The sequence below is a fragment of the Phasianus colchicus genome, chromosome 6, assembly GCF_987193195.1.
Source record: "Phasianus colchicus chromosome 6, bPhaCol1.hap1.1, whole genome shotgun sequence".
NCBI classification, from domain to species: Eukaryota; Metazoa; Chordata; class Aves; order Galliformes; family Phasianidae; genus Phasianus; species Phasianus colchicus.
Genome location: NC_143441.1, coordinates 29,321,526 through 29,343,796, shown reverse-complemented (window position 1 = coordinate 29,343,796; position 22,271 = coordinate 29,321,526). Strand labels below are relative to the sequence as shown.

The 22,271-nt window shown below is 40.9% G+C and overlaps 1 long non-coding RNA gene across 4 annotated transcripts; it reads left to right on the top strand.

The window, feature by feature from the left end:
- The first annotated feature begins 14,680 nt into the window (after window positions 1-14,680).
- On the top strand, window positions 14,681-17,429 carry LOC149917518 (uncharacterized). 4 transcript variants are annotated; one of them, XR_016467510.1, is made up of 5 exons: window positions 14,681-15,086; window positions 15,190-15,324; window positions 16,143-16,224; window positions 16,632-16,717; window positions 16,877-17,429. It is a non-coding gene; the product is annotated as an uncharacterized LOC149917518 (long non-coding RNA). The 4 variants fall into 4 exon arrangements; XR_016467509.1 differs by having other exon boundaries at window positions 15,190-15,339; XR_016467512.1 differs by lacking the exon at window positions 16,143-16,224.
- The last annotated feature ends 4,842 nt before the right edge of the window (window positions 17,430-22,271 follow it).

Sequence of the window (22,271 nt, the reverse complement as noted above, 5' to 3'; positions counted from 1 at the left end):
GAGCTTGCTGCAGCGTAATGAGAATGAATCAGTGCTGATCTTCCAACAGATAAACACAGATAAACTAGCCACCTGGCTCTGGTCTTATGAGGCAAGAAAATGTCTATAGTGTGGGTTAGTTGGATTTTCTCCCCTTTTGCTATAGTCTTCCTTTTGTATTTTTCTTTCTTTAGTAAGTCCTCTAGAGAGAAAGGTGCTTTGAAACATCTTCAGGCTGTTTCAAGCTGGGATTTTTCTTACTTAAAGTATATGTTCTGCCACTTTTTGTTGGAGGAAATTACACTGGCTGTGTACGGTAGGTCTACTAAAGTCTTTCAGTTGTATAAGAACTATTTCTACCCAGAGTCTTTGAAATACAGACAAGTTCATCACACCTGGATAGAAGCAATATGGAAATATTTTCATTTAAGTACAGGTTTAATTATAGTTAAAGCTAGTTGTTGTACCTTGGGGAAAACAGAAAGATCTGTGTGGTTGCGTAGGTAAATTTGTCTCATCTCCCTGTGGTTTTGACCATAAGAATATAGAGTCAGAAGTTGTAAATAGTTCACTTAAATATTTTTTGTCCTAGACGTGCATTAATCATGTAATTGTTTGCCTAATGAAGCTCTTTAAGAATAACTGGAAGAAATGAAATGCATTAAGGAGTCTAACAGGAGAATGAGCCATTGTGCCAAATTATGGAGAATTTCAGTGATTGTTCTGAAGTAGAAAGTAAAGTGGGAGGATGAGAAGACAATTCTCCAGTTCAATTTCTACCTCTTCACCCATTTCATGATATAAATAAGTGTTTCACAGGACTGCCTTCAATTTATTGTCTGGTTCTGGCAGACAGCTACTGTTCTGTCTCCTACAAATTTCACTTTTCCCTCTTACCTCATACACTTTGGGGAGGACGTCACCAAATAACTTTGGTCCTGTTTTCTTTAGTACTTGAAATTATTTCCTCTCTCCTGGGCAGATATGTGTTTAGGGCATCATGACTATAGCCAAGACTGAGGTTTCCTATTGGCAAGGCAGTGAATTCTTTGAAACAAAATTTCTCCATAGGCAGGACTGTCAGGTCCTATACCTATTCCATACAGCTTGATAAGCAAATAATTTTATATATATGTAAAATCGGTTGTATAAATTCTGGGCTCTGCTGTTACCTGTGGTTTTTTTTTAAGCCTATCAGAGTGGAAGAATAAGGAGTCCATGTTCTGAGAAATCTAAATGCATGCCTTTTGTCTGCTAGATTTTACTTTCTGTACAAAAAAAAAAAAAAAAGAAAGAAAAAAAAAACAACAACAACAAAAGCAAATCTGTAAAAATTTTTATAATCAATTTTTGTGCACTGTGGGGATATTTGTACCTGAGAGCAACAAAGTTATGTTGGTTCAAGTTCATTTGGGGTTATATTCTGGGCATGCCACAGAAGAACAAGACCTCCTGCCTGATGTTTTGTTTCTGCAAGGGAGGTTGTGCTGCTAAAACCCAAGCAGGGTAGGTATTCCTTGTGTTTGGAGGACCAAGATATTAGGTCGGCTGCAAAGTTTATAATGGTTATTTGCTGGTTTTATTGCATTCCTTACCAGCTATGGTGTGCTTGGGTGTATTTCTTTGTGTTTGCAGAACTCTTCTCAAGAGCTCTTGTTGTGTTCAGTCACTGTCTATGGACAATTTGGTGCAAGCAGAATGTTAATTGCACTGGGGACAATAGATACCCATGTTGATTTACATAAATAAACATTATTATTTTATGCATAAAGTATTTTTATTAGTTATTTTATTTCTTGTGGACTTGAAGAGAAATATTTTCTTGCTTGGTGACTTAGATAAGAGGAAATAATTTTTCTACGTTGCATTTCATGAGGAAAGAGGGGACAGAGGAATAGCTGAGATATTTATAATGAATGAGGATAGAAAGCAGAACAGCACAAATGGGAGAACTGGTGATGGAATACAGAGCCTTTTCTCTTCCAGGTGTTCAGAAGCTGGGTAATGGACATGTCATAAATACCTCCATGGCGAGTTTCAGTGAGGCATGCACAAAGGGCAGCAGGCAGGCAGTGACACGGGTGTTGGTCACGGGTTCAGGAGACCCTAAGACTTCTCGTGTGGGTCTCTCAGTAGGGACAGCCAGACCGTATGACTGGGCCCAAGGCATCCCCATCACAAAGCACTGTGTGCTGTTTGCAGCTGCTGTTCTCAGTGGATGTGGGGGGGAGCTCATGGACAAGCACCTGCTGTGCTCGCTCTGGGTAGAGCTTCTACTGAGCGCTCTCTGCCCCTGCATTGCATGTAGCTGCACGAGGCAAGGATTCCCTGATCAGCTTGCCTGTAGGCAGAAGTAAATTGTGTATTTCATGCAAGAGATGTAAACTAGACAATTGTGCTAACTCTGGTCTCATGCTGCAGTTGTTGGATGAGGAACAGAGGCACGGGTATCGCACCTTCAGAACTCATGCTCACGGTTCTGCTTCTATCTAAAAATCATTACTTGGAAGAAATACCACACTTGCTAACCATCATATGTACTCTCCCTGACCTGCAGAGGAGTAAGTGTACCTCCTCTGTTTGAAGGCAAAGCAGTTCACAGGATTGGTTGGAGCAAAGGCTGGATCTTTATTAGATGTTTAGCTATTTGAGCCCTTTCTCTTGAAAGGAGAGGAAAACTTTCGAGAGATGTGTCATTCCAGCACTGAAGAGAATTACTTCTTTTTTTTTTAGTGTATAAGAAATATGGTCTGTGAGATCTCTTGGAAGTACTAGGTTCGTGAAGAAAATCTAACACTTGGGGCTTAGCTGTGTATACTTCTAAGTATTTCTAATTGAGAGACACAAAGCATTGTTTTCTTTTGGAGAATCAGCCCGCCATTTGGATTTAGGAAAGAATGCAACACCGAGGTAATCTCACTTTTCCCATCATCATCCTTTCAGTCGTCTTTGTTCCCTTCCTCCCCAGACACAAGGTGACATATCCGAGTACTTGTCCTTCAACAGATTCTTCAGCAAGCAACAGAGCAGAAAGCTCTAATATCTATTCATTTGTAATCTGTCATTCTTAAAGTATTAAGGACAATTGACTTCACATGTCTTAGGTAATTAGAATAGTCATCCTTTGCTCCAGATTTTTAAAGTAAGTGTCTCAAACTCTTAATCAGTACATTTATTGATGTCTTTCAACATATCTGTTTCTTGTCAAGAGTGTGTTAGATTTGGGGAAAAAAAAATTATTGCGTACTGAATTTTGCATAAGAATTATACTGAAAACGTTTCAATATTGCTTTTGTAATCAAATAAAATGTATTAGTGACAACATGGTATTTTGCACATTCAGATTATTCAATCTCTTCTTTAATATGGAAAGCTTCTGAAAAGCAAATTAATAAATGTAAATGTCGGGAGTTACATTTACACAAATGTTTTACTACTTGTTTTCCCAAGTTTATATTTTCACATCAAGTGATACTAACTATGATAATAGTTAATACTATTTTATAAGCTCTGAGGGGCTCGTAAAGAATGTGATTGGATTTCTTTAGCTGATGCTGATGTCAGTAGAAAAAAACAGGCATTCCTCACCTCCGAAATCTGAGTGCTCATGTTGTTTGGTCACTGATGCAGGCTTATGTGATTTGTTAGCTACAGATTTGGGAGATCTCCAGGGACATACATCATTCTAAAGAGAGAGAGCTCTCCAAGACTGGCAGGTCTGATATTTTTCTGAGAAGAACAATTATTACAATTAGCAGAAAGTATTACCTTTACCTTATGACTAGGTAGGCTTATGCATATTTTTCGGAGGCTTTTTTGTTTGTTTTGGTGTTGTTGTTTGGATTTGTAGGGTTTTATTTGTTTTAGCCTTACTGTCACATTGCTCATTTCAGAAAGTGCTTCCCCAGCATCCCATTAGAAAAAAGCAGGGAAGCCTCACAAATGGTACGGTTATTCATTTGGTCCTCAATTGCTTGGGAGCTCTGGTCACTCAAGCCATCCTGCCAGCAAGCCTGCAGCTAACTTCATGTGCTGGATGGGAAGAAGACCATTTTTAACAGTTTTTATTGATCTGAAGTCAGAGCTGGGAAGTCAGAGGGAGGTGTGTGTTTCTGTCACTGCTGCAGTTTGCACTTCTTAGCCACACCACATCAGAAAGCAGGAGAGGGATGACAGGATGCTAGGGCAGAAAAGATTGGTTCTCTCCATCTGTGTGCCAGTGTTAGCCCTTGTGCATCTCACTCTCTAAGATCCTGACACTTTCTGCTTTGTACACTCATTTGCGGTCCTACTCAGGGGCTGGTTCAGGGATTCAAACTGTCCCATGTTTATTTATAATTTCAGTATTTTCTAATAAAAGGTTGAGGAGGAACATACTATGGTAAAACAAAAGCTTAGAGATGACCTGATGTTGTCACCATATCCTGGCTGTCCCCCAGCTGCAGGATATTCCCCACCTATTCCTGGGGGGAATAAATGTTGTACAGGGGTTATGAACCATGTACAGACACACACGTTACATCAGTGGATGTTCTGCAGAAATGTTCCATTTCCAGTTTGTCAGAAGAAATGGGGATGTGCTCCTGTGTCTCATTCTTTCATTGGCACTGCTTCTCTCCCGTGCATCCTCTTCTCCAGCTGCACAGACCATGGTGACAATAAATGAGAAACTTGAGCAGGTGCTGTGTAACGCAGTCTGAGCCTTAGGGCAGCCTCTGGCCTCCTGGGAAGGTTGGGTGCTCATTATAGAAGAGCTCTTTATACCTGAGAGCTCTTTGCACGACTCATTGTGGGGAACACAAAAGAAAATGTTTGAGGTGTGCTTATATAGATGTTCCATTTTCAGTGGAACATCCATTTTCTTCCTTCTTCCCTCACCCCTCTTTGAGACCTGGGTGGGTAAAAGCAGAAAAGTGAGGATACAGAAAGAGAATTCTCTCCTGAGGAAGAATCTCACAAGACTATGGATGTTATTTATGCCAGTACAGGGCAGAATACTGCGCAGGCTTCAATCAAATCCCATATTTCAGCAGAGTGCAAGGTGCCTGGAGTGTAAGGCAGCTGATGGTGTTACAAGTGCTGTGAGCATAAGCAGTTTCAAAACATGGGACTGCTTTTGAATCTCTCCATTGAGCGATATAAGTTGATTACTGATAGGGGTTTGGCCTGTCCAACCAACTTAGTGTTGTCGTTCTGTGTGTGGTAATGACAGCTGGACAGATCCATTAAACAGTTCTTCATATGAACAGCTATGTCCACCAGCCCAGGAGAGAGACTTCAGGATTTCTAAGTGTTGGGTTCCATAGTGCTTCTGAATCACAGATTTCAGTGGTTCGTAATAGATGAATACTCTGATTTACTTCTCCTTCAGAAATGAATTGATGCTACACATGCATAATACTTATTTTTGTAATATATTACTCAACGTGGAATAATTAGGAATGCAAATGTTGCAGTGAACAGCAACAGTTGAATGCTTGCCTCCCACTGAATCATTTCTGTCTCTTTAAAGGATTCATTTCCTGATTACTGAATTATTTCAAACATGATATTTAACCTTCACCTTCCTTAGTTTGTGTGCACATTAAATAAGCTTAATAATTAAGGACTGTTGCTGCATTTGGGAAATTTGGAGCCCTGTTCAGAAAGCTATTGCCTTTATGAATTATCTCAGTGAAATAATTAATGCAAGAATAGCTGTGGTTTTAAAATGTAGATGATTGGATTTAGAATTTTGCCTTCATTCATTTCAGTGGAAAATGATTTCTGACTGCTCTGAGATAATTTTATATAGGTATCTAAGCATGCATACAGTGATGTATTGTTATTTATCATTGTATTATTCACCAAGATCCACTTCAGCTGAGATTTAAATACAAAATCCTCCCATAGGACAGGTTAATTGGCTTGTGCTTTTGTATTTTATGGTGTCACCAACCCCCTTAACACAATTCTGGCACTGTACTGAATGGACGTTAATCTATTCTTATTCTTATGATTGACTTATTGTTGATGTAACACCTACCTATACCTCTCTTTCTCAAGAAGACAGTTAATAACTCAGTGAGGATGGTAAATATTGTATCAACTTGAGACATGGAAAAGTACTCCACAAAAAAGTACCACTTTAATGAAGTGCATATGGATTTTAGCTTTCTAGAACACATGGTATTGTATTGAGAAAAATATTGATAATGGCTTCATTCAAACTTGTACTTCATGACTGTGACAAAAGAAACTTAGTTTCATAAAAGTGTCCGGTGGAATTTTATTGTTTATTAAAGGCCATGAAATATATCTAGATTTGCTGCTACACTATAAATTATACACTTTTTCAAAACTAAAGTTGTAAAGACAGGATCACTCTTTCTTCAATTACACAGCCACAGAAATGACTTATCTCATGCACTGTGTTTTGTCAGAGTTAGAAGGATATTGTTCTGAATTCAAGAATTAGAACCTGGCCAAAGTGGAAGCCAAGGGTAGAGTCCTGGCTTAGCTTTATCCCATTGTGGATCTATTGACTTACATGAATATCAACTCAAAACTTTAGAGCATGAAATCCATCTAAGGTAAAAACTTTATCACAAGAAATTCAGGAAGGAAGTAGGATAGGAGTTTGAAACCTTCCTTGTTGGTGAGGGAGGTGGATGAGTGTGAAGGGGAAGGGATGCTCTTCAGGCCTGGCCCATAGGGCTGGATCTCCTTGGTGAAGATGTAGGGGTGAGATTATCACCCAAGATCACAAAAATCCAAGGATGACAATCGCTGTCCTGACTTCCTTCCCTGTCAATGGGTGAGTACCTCTGAAGCACAGTCTGAAAGATTTTAAACTCCCAGGTCTCAGTCAGAGCGTTGTTTGACTCAGACTGATTTTTTCGGCTAAGCCATAGCACTGTCCCTCTGGCCAGCCACAGGTGGTATGGTAAAAATGAGTGGTTTTATGTTACGTTACCTTTCCTGTTCCACTGGGACAGAGCCAGCTAGAATGTCTAGAAAGCACAAAGCATATTGAAGCTGCAGCCACAACAAATAATGTGTGGGTTGGTGTGAACATTTTTATCTGCAGTATGTATTAATTGTTCTATACTTCCTGACAGGAGAAGATGAGTGCAGCTGAATAGCATGGAGTGCTAAGGTATGCCTGGGGAAATGCAGGAAGCTGAAAGGCAAGGCCTGGTGCTCTTAATAACCATTATAATAAATTAGCATATGGTACAAATAATGCATCAGAAGAAAAAAAAAAAAAGAGGAAAAAAAAATGCTGTCTTGTAAAGCAGGACATAATTCTGCGACATGTCTTCTGTCTCTAGATAAAGGTTTTGAATGGTTTTCCCAAGAAGCAGCTTTATGCAAATGCATACTGTCATCTGAATCAGATGAAGGGAAGAAAGATTATTTATGCATGAAATCCAAACATGCTTCTGGGAAAAAGAGAGGAGAAATAAACCCTTTTTCTCACCACCATGCACATGCATGTGCAATGACTAAAAAGAAATGAATGTGTTGCCTCTATTGCTAACACTAAGTGATTTCCCACTAACAATTAGCATGAATCATAATGATAAAAATGAGATGGAAAAGACCTATTAGATGATGTATATCTCCTCCATCTCCTTGTAAATACAGGAATCTCCCTGGCATTTTCTATTTGGAGCAGTTCAGTGCCAGAGTCTTTTCATTAGTGCTGCTTCTCATGGACATTAGCTGAGAATCTTAAATAAAATGTTAACAACTTTAAATAAAATGGATTATCTGTGCTTTCACGCACCACAGAAGATGTATTCAGCAGCACCATATAAAGTAAGCAAACTGAAATACCTGATTACAATGAATGCCACAGAAGCATTTTGGGTAACCCTAAGCTGGTTTCAGTTAAATGTGGAAGGTGCATATGGAGGTGTTCATGGCTGCCGGATTTTGAGGTTTGTTCTGTGCCCCCTTTATCCCAAAGCCAGGCTAAAACAACTTCAGGGTTTCAAAGGCTCCTCCCTCTCTGGATTGGCCCTCACAATAATTTGTTCCTGTTCCCTTTCCCTGCCCCTAGGCAGTGCAGGAAGAGATGGTGTGCACCTGGCTGCATTGGCACTATTCCCACCCAGGCTCCTGCAGACTCTGGGCAGTTTTCAACCAGCAGCACAAGGTGCTAGGGATGCAGGCCACTGCCTAGTTCTCCATAACCAATGGCCCAAGCTTCAACAAGAACTTAGGATCAAGATTGACACTTTTCAAATAATCACAGCATCTCAGCATGGCTGAGGTGGGTCCATGCAGCCCACCCCATTCTCAGCAGGGACTCCCCGAGCAGGGTGCCCAGGCCCACATCCAGGCAGCTTCTGAAGGTCTCTGAGGAGACCCTGCAGCCTTTGGGTACCTGTGCCTGTGCTCCAGCATTTGCACATTGAGAAGCATTTCCTGCTGCCTCTGGTGTTTCAGTTTGTGTTCATAACAGAGATGTGCTCATAACAGCAATGCACTACTAGAAACAGAACTGCCTGGATGTGCATTTGAAAAAAAAAAAGAGAGAGAGAGACTAAGAAGGCAGCAGCCTTGTGTGGCAGCTGCTGCTGTCACAGGGAAGGGGAACAGCACAGGACCATCATCTGCATGCCTTGTGAGATGCCTGTGACCAAAGTGTTAGTGTGCATGCAAGCTGGAACAAATGTGAAAGCTGATGAGATGATTCCAGGCAGATAAAGTTTTAAAGGATATTGTTCCTCTGAAATGCATCATTCTTCCCGACGTGAGCTAAAATAATTTAGATCAGAATGATCCACTCACAATGCCTTTAGAATGCTTTTATTTTCAAATGGATGTGTTTTCTTTCTCTCATTTCTTGTAATGATTTCTCTGAATTACAGTGATCTTTAAATATTTTTCGCGGCAGATGTTACAAAATTTTGAGACAGAAATCCTCCTTTATTTAAAATAGATAACTGGCTTTTAAAAATAAGAGTTTTCTGGTCCTGGCATGGGCCCAGCCATGGGTGTCCTGGTGTGTAACTCAGCCCCGATCACTTTAAAAACAAGAAGTTTGCTGAACAAATACAGGCTTCACAGAGCTAGTGTGCCTGTCCCTGTGGACCAATGAACTTCCTTGTGACTCAAGATATTTTTAATTCTGCTCTGGACTTTCTCCAGGAAATCAGTAATAATTACTAATTGTATTTTTGTAAGCTAAATGAAAGGATGCATTCTTTCTTGAAATTCTCCTTTAGCTTTTGCAATTAATTATGTTGCTCTTTTGTGTGATTAATCCTTGTCTTTGTATTACAACTTCACTTAATCAAATAGTGGTGTGTAGCATGCCAAGGGCTCTTAAGTGTGAGATATTTTCTCCTGGCTTATTGTCACTTTTTCCTTTTTTTTCTGCTGCTTACATCTCTTCTAAACTTTGAGTTAAACAGTGTTTTACTGAAGAACTAAAGCATTCTGAAACCATCAGAGTGAATTTGCATGAGAGCTGTTGTGACTTGGCAGAACTCCCCTGCCATGTGTGGAGCTACAAGCTGATTTTTACCAGCTGAGGATATGTCCTTATATCACCAGCACATACTAACATACTAACACCATTTTCTCTTAAATCTGTTTCAAGAGAAGGTCAGTCAAAACCCCTAAATGACCTCAGGTTTTCTTTCTAAATCTTTGCTATATGAAATACATTAGAAGAGACTTACCTGGCCACCTTAAATTGTGCATTAGAATTATTCTCTTGCAATGTGCACATGCTGGAACTGTCAGGCAGAAAGAAACTGGTTTTGAGTGGTTTAGAGACAATCTTAAACACTCAGGTTACTGTGCAATTTTGTGGCAAGCCTTACTTCTTCCTCTACAGCCAGGAAAAGCTTTTTCTGTGCTGGAAGTTCAGCATGTCTGTCGTTCCAGTACAGTATGGCCGCCATATGGCCAGCTTTAAATGTTCAGAAGTCAGGGGAGTGCTTTATTTACTTCAAAATAAAACATTCTAGTTTCTAGTTTCTTGGTTTGTTAGGGTACTCTTGAGTCCTGTTTCCAAAGGCCCCTGTGTATTTTAAAATGAATAAGGAAGAACACAAACTCAATTAAGTTCAATAGAGGCGGTAAACTCCTGGGGACCTTAAGAGCAAGGTCTTACCAGACTATTGCCATAGCCACCCTGGGATCCTTGAGCAGAGCAGAGGATGGGCATCCTGGCTGTGCCCGTTCAGGGAGGAGATGTGGGCTGAGCCCAGGATGCTATCAGCATTGGTTACGAAGGCACTCAGAAGCTGCTTGCCTTTCATTAGGAATCAGTCTCACAGCTTGCTAATGAAATAATGGATGAAGGCAATAACAAAGAGTCCTGTGCCAGTGTAAACATAGGCAGCTAGTTAATAGATAAGATATGAAAAGACATTGATAAAATACCACCGCAATTCACTGAAGGACAAGCAAAACTTATTGCTAGTGAGCAATGCAGTAGATGCCTGTCTGAAGCTTTTACAGAGTTCTAATTGCAAGAAGACAGCAGGCAGAGAAAGGAGTGCAAAAGTAGCATTTACATATTTTATTAAGCACAAAATAAATACTGAAAAGTAGCTTACAGTATTCAGACAACTGACCCCCATTAGCAGAGAAAGGGCCTGCAGTTGTAACCTCTTGAAAATAAATAAAAAGTACTGCAGAGTTGCATGGCCCTGCTTGCATGAATACTGCCAGGGATCTGCTTCTTGAACCAAGTCCTTTATGCAAATAGTAAGTCACAAATGTGGTAAGGATTTATTTTATGTTGTTTCAAATGAAGATGGGTTGGCTGTATTCAGTATATTAAATCCTTCCTGCTGTTAAGCTTAAAGAAACTGATTCTCTTGTAACATATTTTGATTTGACTACCGTAGCTTCCAAGTGCTATAAAGCACTAGAGTAGTTTGCCTTGGCCTCACACCTAGTTACAGTAGTGCTAACTTTAAAATTGCTGAAGAAACCCACATCTGGAGTCAATTGAGTGAATTTTAACCAGCTTTGGTGGTAATATGCAAGTAATATTTCATCCTCGTGTGTATTTCACTCATCTTATAAAAAAGATGCCTCATTCCAAGGCTCCTAGACATATTTCTTTGCTGTCTCATATATCAAGAGTATCAGACTAAGCAGACTGCCTAAAACTGGATATGTCCAAACACTCTCTTATCCTAAACAACGGAGAATATTTTTGCCAACACTTCCATTTCCTGAAGTGGAAAAAAAATATATAATCCCAAAACGTTGGCCAGATCCTGCTTCCCTTGAAATGCACGGCAAATTTGTCAACAAAACCCTCCCTGGCTCTGTGGCAGAGGGAGAAGTTGAACAGCTGGAATTAACCAGCAGGAATAATGCGAAGTGGGCTGAAGCTTCAGATTAGTTTTAGTCTAATGCTCGGGTTCAAGGCTGAGCTCGTGTTCCTGTCCGCCTGTGCCAAACTCATGGAAGCGACATCCAAAACCAGAACCAGAAAACAGGCCCTTTCAGCACTGGGTCTGGCTCTGTGCCAGACCAAGGCTGTGGGCATCGGTCCAAGAATCCGGCTGCAAGGCACCCGCAGGCACCAATCCTAACGGTTTGAAATTCCCGTTTTCTACCATCGAAAATATGTCTGCTGCAAAGAAAGTACTTCCATTTACAAAAATGTTGTAAGTGTCAGCAATTAATACCCATTTACGTGCACTCCATATCTCTGACTGTTTGCAGGGGGATGTCCAGCCATATGGGAGACAGGCACTCCACGAAACAAGCTCCCAAATTGTTTTTATTCTGTTTTTTATCTGAAGGGACCACCACTGGTGCAAGGCTCATTTCTTGTCGTGCCTCAAAAAGCTATTAAAGGCAATTGTCGTGCTGGACAGACCAAGCACTGCAATCCGGATGTGCCATCCTATTGGCGCTCCCAACATCGCCTCCTCCACCCCTCTCTGACATGAATTTAATGCAGGTGCAGACACAAGCCTCGCATAAGGGAGCAATTTTCTGATTCATTCATGTAAGACCCTGAGGGAGAGTTGGAACAAGATGTACAAAGGTAATGTGGCATTGTTAAAAAACTAATTTTGCTTCCATTTTCTGGAGCCGTAGCGCTGTGTTGCTTAGTTACATGAATCAGGAATTTAGCAGTAAACAAGGTATTTCACTCCTCAGTCCCTAGAGTTTTCAGCTCCATTTGAAAAGCAGCTAAAATGCGCATCTTTTGCGTATTGTTGGGTCACTTCTTGCTGCTGTTTGAAACCTTTGAGCCTGCGGGAAGCCGGAGGTGGCGGTGCCACTGGTTGGAGCCATGCTGCCCTCCAAATGCTGCCCTGGGCTGGAGGCGAGACAGACAGCTCTGATTTTTGTTTTGGGTTCTGTTTGTACAAATGCTGACTGCATGGGTGCAGTGTCGTGAGTCTGCCAGCTGGACTACTGAGTTATTCGAGCCGTTGGAAACGGGAAAGGGGCTAATTATCTGGGTATGTTATTACATCACTAGTGGAAATTTTTTTTTTTTTTTTTTTTTTTTTTTGCCCTCAGGATCTACACTGCTGTGTCTGCTCAAAGCTGTTAAATATGACAAGGTCACTCACCCTGCTTTAGTAACAATGAGCACTAACAAATTTGGGGTTTACATGCATTGTCATTCCTTAATAGGGTCGTCCCTGTAACAGAAGCATGGCATGTGCTTCCTACCAAGCAAACCCCACAGTGAGTCAGATGTTGGATTGCATTGTACTCTACTGGGATCTGATTTTAAAAATGCCAGGACACACAAATTTCCTGCATATTTACACTCTAAAAAAGATTAGACAAATGACAAATATGGGGAAGATAGGGAGAGATAAGTGATGGAGAGAGGCTAAGAAGCAGGGCTGAAAGTGTGAACAGAATGCAGCAAGTGATAAGGCAAACTTTCAAAATATCTTTCTCCTCCCTTTTCCTTCTGGCTCTGCAGATGCCTGGGGAGAATCTATCTTTTATAGCCCAGTGTACAGAAGTAACATGTACTTCTGAAGTTTAGTCACCCACTAATTACTAGTCTTTCAATAACAGCAAAGAGACACAAGTGATGAAGTACTTGCTTATATCCCCTATTGTTGAGGCTTAAAAAAATAAATCATTAGCTACATGATTGTTAAGCATGCTAAGACTGTTTATGTAAACTCCCCTGCTCTTATTTTGGCTCACACAGATGGTTAAGATACTTTAGCTAATATTTCTTATTTTAAAGAGAGAGCTAATTGCCTATATGTTAGATGTGCCAAGTATCACTTGTGTTAGAGAGAATGGGAATTTAATTGTGCATGGCTTATACTAAGATGTAGGTTGCTGTTATAGATTTGATGTTTAGCTACTGATTTGTAAGAACATCACCACAGTTGAGGAAAACCTCTGTTGTGGCGACAGCCACTCAGGACTCTTGGATCTTCTGTTACTTGAAAACAACCTTGGGTTTCTCCACCGAAAGTGCTCTTCAAGGGAATATTTGAAGACTGAGTCAAACGTTAGTAAGCAGTACACTTGTTTGGTTAAGACTTCAGCCTTGACCTCCATCTTTAAGCCCTTGTTCATTATTAATCACGTGTTTCCTGAATCAAAGAGAATATTTTTGGAGAGGGAAAATTGTTCTGGGACTGGAGTGTTGTACGCCAAACAGACTTGCCCAGATGACAAATAGCCTTTGCATGATAGCCAAGGTTCATCCAGCTGCTCGGCCCCATACCAAGTGATTGATGGTGTTGATGTTCTAAATAGGCTTAAGATATGCCAAATATCGGGGCTGTAACAAAGTCCTTCAGATATATACTGTAGATAGGCAAGAAAGCATGTTCCCAGCATATGGCAATTCTGAGAGTGGTGTCAGGATTGTAAGTAACCTTGCAGGGCTTGTCTGGTTTCTTTCGAAGTTAGACAAAAACAGTTTTCTGTTCCGGAATGAGCAGGGTCACATGAGGTCTGCACGAAGCTTCCAATTACCACCGATTTTCTCTGTAACTGGACACCCTTCGGAGTTATAACAACATTTGATTTCTTAGCAGAGATCAATAAACTGTTTTTCTACCATGATTCTGAGGAGGAAAGAAGAATAGGATGTACTCAGAAGTTGCTGTCAAGGGTTTTTTTGATGTCTTAAAGGAATGGGAAATTCACTCCTGAATAGTTTTATCTTGGAAACATGACAGTGCTGGTTCTTTATACTAACCCACAAAGGACTGTACATTGATATCCCACAAGATCAAGTAGCTGCACTGCAGAAGCGACGGTTTCATTGATCATTCCTTTCCCCCAGAGAAACATCCTTTTTTTGTGTTTTCCCTTTGCTGGAGAGTAACTGCAGTTCTCTGGAATGAGGCAGGAATTCCTGCTGTATGTGGGAGATTCTTGGGCGCTGTAAGGCCTCTGCTCCTCAGTTCAAGCTGAGGGGCGTCTTGGACTGGGTGGAGCCAAGAGTAGTAACATTTTCCTCTGCTTGAAGTCAACCTGACCCCTTCCTGGCATCTGCTGGGCCTCCTACCCCTCCCTGAAGGATATTCCCTGGTGCACTCACCAGCTGGGCTGTCATCCTTTTACCTGCCGCCAAGTCCTTGTATGTCCATGGGGCAGTGTGCTCCTGACCCACTAAACTCTCCATGCAATGCTGTAATCTCGCTTTCTAGGAGATTAACCCATCTTGTTTTAGTGCTTGAGTTGAATGATTTTCTAAGAATGAAACTAAGGACAGCGTATTTTGTGAAAAGGCCTTGATGGTGCGGGGTATTTCCTGGACAAAACCATTTTCTCGGTAACTGGAAGATGAGTCAGGTTCATTTGTTCAAAGCCAGCTTCTCTGCTGAGTCACTCTGGTTTGAGCCAGCAGATCTCTGCTGGTTACCACCACATAAAGTGGCCAGGACAGCCTCTGCCATGCACCAGACCAGTAGAGCAAATTGGCCATGAAATAGAATCAAGTGACTGCAGGGCAATCAAATGTAGCCAGACAGTACCAGTAAACTCAGGACTGGCAATGCCCTGGAACACCAGCTGCATAACAAAGAATGGCATTTCGTAATAACCGGCTGAGTTTGGGGCCACAACATGGAGCGCTTGGCCCACGTTCCTTTTCCACCGGGCCTGGTTGTAACCAGCTTTGTAAGAGATCAGAGGTTTGAAAATTCCTCTTTTTGTCATCCCCACAGGCAGGCTGGAATCAGCTGAAGTCCCAGAGTCTGTAACTTTATTTATTGCTGACTCACTTCTTGTTGGCAGGTTGCATGTTGTGTTGAGGCCCAGTGAGCCAACGGGCTGTCAGTGGTGATTAGCAATTAAGTCGTATGCCAGTCAGTGCTCCGCAGTGCCTCGAGTGATTTTGTTTGCATCCAGCCTTGGAGTGGAACAAGCCAGGTTTTAATTCAAATTGTAATTGAAGTGTGAGTCTGTGCATGGATGTTCTTATCTCTGCATGCTCTGTTTCAAGGGAGCTCAAACTTGTTCAAAGTCACTGGAGCTAAATCAAAAGTGAGAGTTCTGGGAATGAATGTAAAGTGAGCAATCGCTCATAGACTTGCTTTCAATCAATTCAGTATATAAGTGAAACCAGAACTAGCTTTTCCAGTGGGTTCCTTTTCCTGCATAACCCTCAGTGTGACACATCTAATGCTGCTAACACAGTGCTAAGAGTAGGGCTTGTCATTGTCCCTTCTTCACTCTCATTTAATCTGATATTAAGGATGTTAAGGCTCTAGTAGGACATAACAGGTATGTAGTCTGACCTGCCTAGCACAAGTCATCAAACTTATCTAATAATACAGGCATTATGCTCTTATCTTTTGCTCAAATTACAGCCCATGTTTTGGAAAGATGGACTGCAAGTGACTGAAGCTCTACCATGTACCTATTCAACTCCTAATCCAAGGGTTAATTATCCTCTTTAAAAGAAGCCCTATTTTCTCCACGTTGCATGTATAACCTTCTTTGATGATATCAGACTGTGATATTCCTTACTTTTGCTGATTTTCAATTGTTGGGGAAAAAAAAGTAGCATCCCTGACATTTCACTAATATTACCAACTAATTGCAGCTGGATCTTCCAGTTTATTGAACAGTTTCAATACAATTACAGGATTAATTGAACCCAAGCTCAATTTTCACAGCTGCCTGAAAGGGTTATGACCTGCCTGTCCTTGGCATGGCTCTGACACAGTTGCCTTTTGTGTTTCTAGGTGGGGTCTCCAGCAGTTCTCTCTGCTGACACTGCTCTTTGCATGGGACATTGACACATCACTTAATCATAAGGGGTGGCAGGTAAACATGTGTCATTAGGATGGCGGGGAAAATACTGACTCCAAAGGTAGAACAACTCATCTCAAGTGAAAGATGTAAATATAAGTATAGAAAGTAGATTAGATAAAATAAAGCTTACATTGCTTTGGGATGCTGTAGCCTGGCAGATGAGGCACTCCCCAGCTATGGCTTCTGGAAAGAGAAGTATTGAACACTCTTCTCCTTCAGACTAGGAGCTGTTGGATGAAAAAGCTGGCTCCTCCCTCCAGGGACTTCAGCCTGATGCTTAATATGCTGCTTTTACAAGTAGCTGAAAGGAACATTTCATGCTGAGCAAAGCAAAACATTTTTTATTTCGTATAGAAAAATTGAAATATTTTAAACTCTCATTTAAACTTTTCTTAAACATTTGTTCTTTTGTCTTCTAGTTCAGAGAATCAAAAATATCTAATAATCCCAGATGATGCTACCTGTTTAGGAAATATTTGTGAATAGGCCATGCACAAACTATCAGGTGACTTGCTTTTCCTAAAAGGTCTTTACTGTAAAGAAAAAGTAAGTGATTTTCTCTATTATCTTCCTTTCGTGTATACTGATGCAGTTGCAGTTACATGGGAGTAAGATTCATGTGATATAAGTTCAACAATTCTTTCTGCTATAACTTGCATGCTAGGATCCTGCATCAACAGCATTTCATTGATCCTCCTGAAACCTCCATTAGTGCTGGAAAAGCTGAAGACACAATGGAAACCTGGATGGAATCAGTCAATAAATCAGCCCCTATTTATTTCAATCCAGTTCCCTGACTATGCTTTCTCTTCTTCCTCCTTGTAAGGGAGAACATTTTGCAGCATTGTTATTACTGTAGCACTTCTGTAATTCAAACCCTGTTACTCGTTCTTCTGGCCTTGTGGATTAATGAGCTTAATTGGTCCCTGCCTTCCTTACTGTATCTTTGGAGAGATTTTCTGGTTCTCCTCTGCACTTTGCTGGGGTGAATTTCCTCACTCCCATAGGCCTTTCTCACGTGGCAGGTTACACGGATGCCTCATTCCTCCTGCTCTCCTGGGCACTCTCCACAGCCACCATCATTCAGTGCCCATCTCACCCTCCGCCTGCTGCTACAGTGAAGTACTTGGAGATGTTCACACTGTGGAGTGGATTTGAACTAGACTTCCAGAAGTCAACAGCTGCACTGGGCCATTGATATCACAAAGCTGGTTCTGGTTCTTGCCAACTCCCTTGGTTTTTGAAATGTACCTACTGAAACTGAGGCTTTGAATATACCCTTCCTTTGAGTATTTGATCTGCTCTGCAGCTCTGAGTCTCCCAGTTATTTACAGCTGGCTATTTGTATAATCAATGAGGTCCACTGTGTGAGGGAACTGTTCAAAAACTGTTTAAAAATACATTTTAAAGAGATGATTTCACTTCATGTGGTTTTTTGCCAGCAGTGTGGTTTTTAAGAACATTTTTTCAAACCATGTAGCACACAACTATGAAGCTGTGCCTTAAAAGGTGAAGCAGAGCCCTTCACTTGGGGAGTATGTTCAAGGGAGCTGCTGTTGGAGCACATTGCAAGTCCTGTGCACTGCTTGAAGCCTTGGTGTAAGTTTTGTTTCCCTGTGTAGGGAAAACAGTGATAAGGTTGTGCAGAAGAGGGAAAGGTTATTTAAAAATTGTTTCAGTATGGCCCTTGCTATAACATTATCTGAATTGGCCTGGATGTTTAAAAGGGAATTAGCCATAATGATCCCTCTCTGTCTCTTTTCCTCTTGTTACTTTTCCCAGGGAAGGGGAAAAAAAACAAAAAATAGAATTTGGGGCTCTCGTGTCAGACCCATCCTCCTGCTGCCTTGGGAAGGAGCGCAAGACAAAAAGCCGTGCCAACAGAATCCTTCTCATCTAATCCTGCTGCCTTGATTAATGTCTTCTGCCTTCAAAGAGGTGAACTCTGTCATCCAGGCTCAGCTCCAAGGGGGCTGAGCAGGCCGGCATGGGACGGATGCCTTGGCTTGTGGAAAGGAGAGGTGGTTTCCCTGCTGGATGCTTGCTATAGGAAAAGCAACGGTGCAGGGAGGCTTAAAGCTGTGAGGTTGCAGACAACCATCAGTGCTGGGAAATACTTTCGCTCCTTGCTCTGTCTCCAAAGTAGGAAATGTACTGCATTCTTAAACAACACTAAATTTGATTTTATGTAATTTATTTTTTATCTATACCTGAATCAAGATTACCTCAATAAAACAATGAGCACATTTTCCCCTGTCTTAGGAATTTAAAAAAGTGTTCAGCTTGGCCCAGTATTCTTGGTCATGAAGAAAAGTAAGATAGAAATGTGCATTGCCATGAGATGCTGTTGCAAAGCTAGGCAACAAACAGTGATTGGTACAATTCCCAGCGCAGGCCAGTATCTACAAGTTGTATGTATGCATACTTTGCATGCACTGCAGCAATAATTGGTGGCTGAGCCCCTTGTTTTCAAAGCATTTGCTAAAAGCAGCTTTTTGGCCACAAGCCGTAAGTAGCTGCAGTTATTTCACTTCATTTTGCAAGCTTTCCCACTCTGCCAGGCATTTTCTGCACAATGCCGTGACAATAAATTCCCTAAAAGAAGCTGTAAGTGTTGGGAGGTTTCCCAGGAAAGGTAATATTTGTTATTTGACCAGATGATTAATCCAAAAGCAGTGATGCTTTTCAGCCAAATTTCTTGGCTTTAATTTGATTTGCATAAAATGTAGAAAGAACATATCTGTTTGAAACATTCACAATGAATTCAAAGGCTTTCAAGTATTCTTCTTAAGCCTGTGAAAAAAGAAAAAATTGTTCTCAGTGGTTCCTTCTGACTTTTGTGTGCCTGACTTCGAGCAGAATTACTTCTTTTCTTTTTTCCCCATTGACTCCTTCCAAACAAAATCTTCAGCTTTGTGCTTGCAGTCCAAAAACCCTTTTAGTCTTCTTCTTCCTTGCCTTAAAATTTCACAAGTATTAAATTCCACACTGAAAAAATTGTCTTCGCACACTTCCACACAATTTGAGACCAAAAATGTTTGGAAGGCAAAGTAACATTCCAAATGCTAGAAATCACCCCAAAAGGAAAAGGAATCCAGCTACGGTGAGTAATTTTTATTCTAATGTTTTAAAAAAGAGAGAAAGAGAGAAAGAGAGAAAGAGAGAAAGAGAGAAAGAGAGAAAGAGAGAAAGAGAGAAAGAGAGAGAGAAAGAGAGAAAGAGAGAAAGAGAGAGAGAAAGAGAGAAAGAGAGAGAGAAAGAAAGAAAGAGAGAGAGAAAGAAAGAAAGAAAGAAAGAAAGAAAGAAAGAAAGAAAGAAAGAAAGAAAGAAAGAAAGAAAGAAAGAAAGAAAGAGAATTAAAAAACTAACTCTCAAATACTTCTTAAACAAAAATTTGGATAAAAAATAAAGAAGGTGGAAGTGGCTGGAAAAGATCTTCTGAGGAGTGATTATTTTTTCCCCACTAGCAAAATAGGTATGGAAAATGTAAGTACGCACAGCTGTGTTTATTTCAATGATTAGACATTCTATTTCTCTGTGACCTCTCTGCATTGAGCTGGCAAGGCACCTGGGTATGCTTAGAAGTGTCTCATTCATACATTTACATTAATTCAACTAGGACCTTTCTTTCTCCCTCTCGTGCCCTTTTCTTCTCTAAAGAGACCACAGAAAAAAAAGGCAGAATCTGGTGCACTCCTTCCTCTCTTTTCTTCTTGTTTGCAAGGTGTCAGTTAAGACTCTGCACTATGCCTGTGCACATTTTAAATTAAAATATTAGCACTATTTTATTCAAACAGTGAGCATAAAACTGTCCTTTTCAGGGAGGGAAGGGGCGGCTGAAGAGAATGGTGTGGTGCGACCACACATGCTAAGAGCTCTACAGAAGCTAAGCCCCGGCATCTGCATCTCCTGTGCAGTACATGTGCTTGCATTTTATTTGTACCGTGTACGTGTGTGCGTAGGTATCTGGGGTGTCTTTGCACTACTGTCTGACTGACCCAGGTGATAGTGATTGATGCTTACTTGATATGAAGAGGTTTGTTAACCAAAAAAAGAAGGCGGGCACAAAAATTTTGTAGTTCAGACTGTGTTACTGATGTAGAAGTGAAGAAGAGAGGAGTTAAAGGGTTTCCTCACTGTCATCGAGGAGGTCTGCTACAGAGCTGAGATGTTCCATCAGTCTTCATTCAAAGCTTTACCTGTTTCTTCTTCTTCCTCTGCAGGCTTTGCAGGCAAGTCTGATCTGAGTGTCCGAGCTCCAAAACTTTCTGAGATGTATTTGTTTCACTTCTAGTGTCATTGAAGGCAGAAGAGAATTCATAATAATTAAAAGCAGCAAGATCCATTCCAAACTCATTCCTTCAAGCTTGTTATGATCTCTCCCACTGCTCTTTTGCATATCTAGGTAATTCAGAGTACTAACTACTGACTGTTAACTGTAGAGTAGGTTCTTTTAGAAACTCCACCATAGCATATTCTTTGTTTCCTTAGTTATTATGAACTTAAACTGGAGAAATATGACTATACATAGATAAAATTAGAGTAAATTAAATGACAATGAGAAGCATCTGTGCATAAGGCACTCATTTTCCTTTCCTTTCAGGCTGTCTGAATTCATTAGCTGGTCTCCACACAGTGTGCTGTGTACAATGCAATGTCTCATATCTCCTCAGGTCTGTCATGTCTGCTTCAAAACCATTATTCAAAAATTAGGAGTTGCTATGATCTATTAGTTCATTTGGTTTACTATTTTATTGTATTTTCCCCTTATGCGCATTAATTTATATTTTATATGTGATTAGGTTTTATTTATATGTATCGGCCTTCTTTCCTAGGCATCATGCCTGCATAGAGCTGTGTCCAAAGCTTTCCACAGCCTGAGGCACTGGTCCATGCTCAATACCTTGCCACAGTGTCCTGCCCCTGCAGAATCAAGCTGAATCAGCTCAGGACATATGTAAACATAATCTAAAGAGAAATAATGAGTGATTTCTTGTACCCTTTTAACAGCAAAGTTAAAAAGTTCTGAAACATGTACACAAGAAAAATCAGCATGATAACTCATTTCTTTGTATATCCCCTGAGATCACCCTTCAGAAATAGGAAAATGCAGGCACATTGAAAAGGCTTTACAGCAGAGCAATTCAGTAATTAGATTTGTAAGGAAGTGTAAAGAAAAGATTTAACTCTGAGATAAATGGCTTTCAGAGTATTGGTTTGCCTGCCTTTGGCTAGCTTGGTATGCACTGAAATCCTTAGAGCCAGATGTACCCAGCTTGGTTATGCAGAAGTGAGATAAGCAACTTTGGCAACAGTAGTCATACACAGAAGCTGGAAGAAAATGAAGGGAGTGAACCAGAAAGTGAGGCATAGAAGCAGCTAGGCTGGATAGAGAGGAAGAGAGCAGCTTCTGTGATGCATGATGATTTCTTCTCCTTCTGGAATGGGGATACGTTAATGAAATCTTTTCTTCACACTTGCATTAGAAGAATCTTCACACAGGACGTTGAGTATGAAGCCAGGCAAAGCACTACTTGATTTTATGTTGCTGACCTTGAAGGGGTAAATGCATAGAGAAATTCCCTCCTGAGGCAAAGCCCAGCCCCTAATATTTTTAGAACTGAGATCATCTCACACATCCAGTTTTAATGTTGCTGTAAATAACTTGTCCTTCTGAGCATGAACAAAAGCATCCCAGCAGGGACAGTAAGCAGAGGTGCTGCCAACAGCCATGATAGAGGATACTGAAGGGAAAGATTCCCCATGCCACCAGAGAAACCACGTGCACTAGGTACCCTTGCAACTCTGTAGGGATTTTCCTCTTCTCAGCATAAGAGAGAAGGGATGGATCTGGGGGTTGGTTGTTCAGATGCAGCTGAGGCATTTAATTACCAATTCTTGCTGAAATGTAGTGATGTCCAAATCCCTTGTGGCCGCCCCTTACTGGAACCTAAGAAGAGCATCCTCCTTGTGACTACATGAGCCCAACCACCTTGGGGAACCTTGTGATAAAGACAGAGTCGAGACAGGACACCTGGGAAGCACCAGGAGACACATTT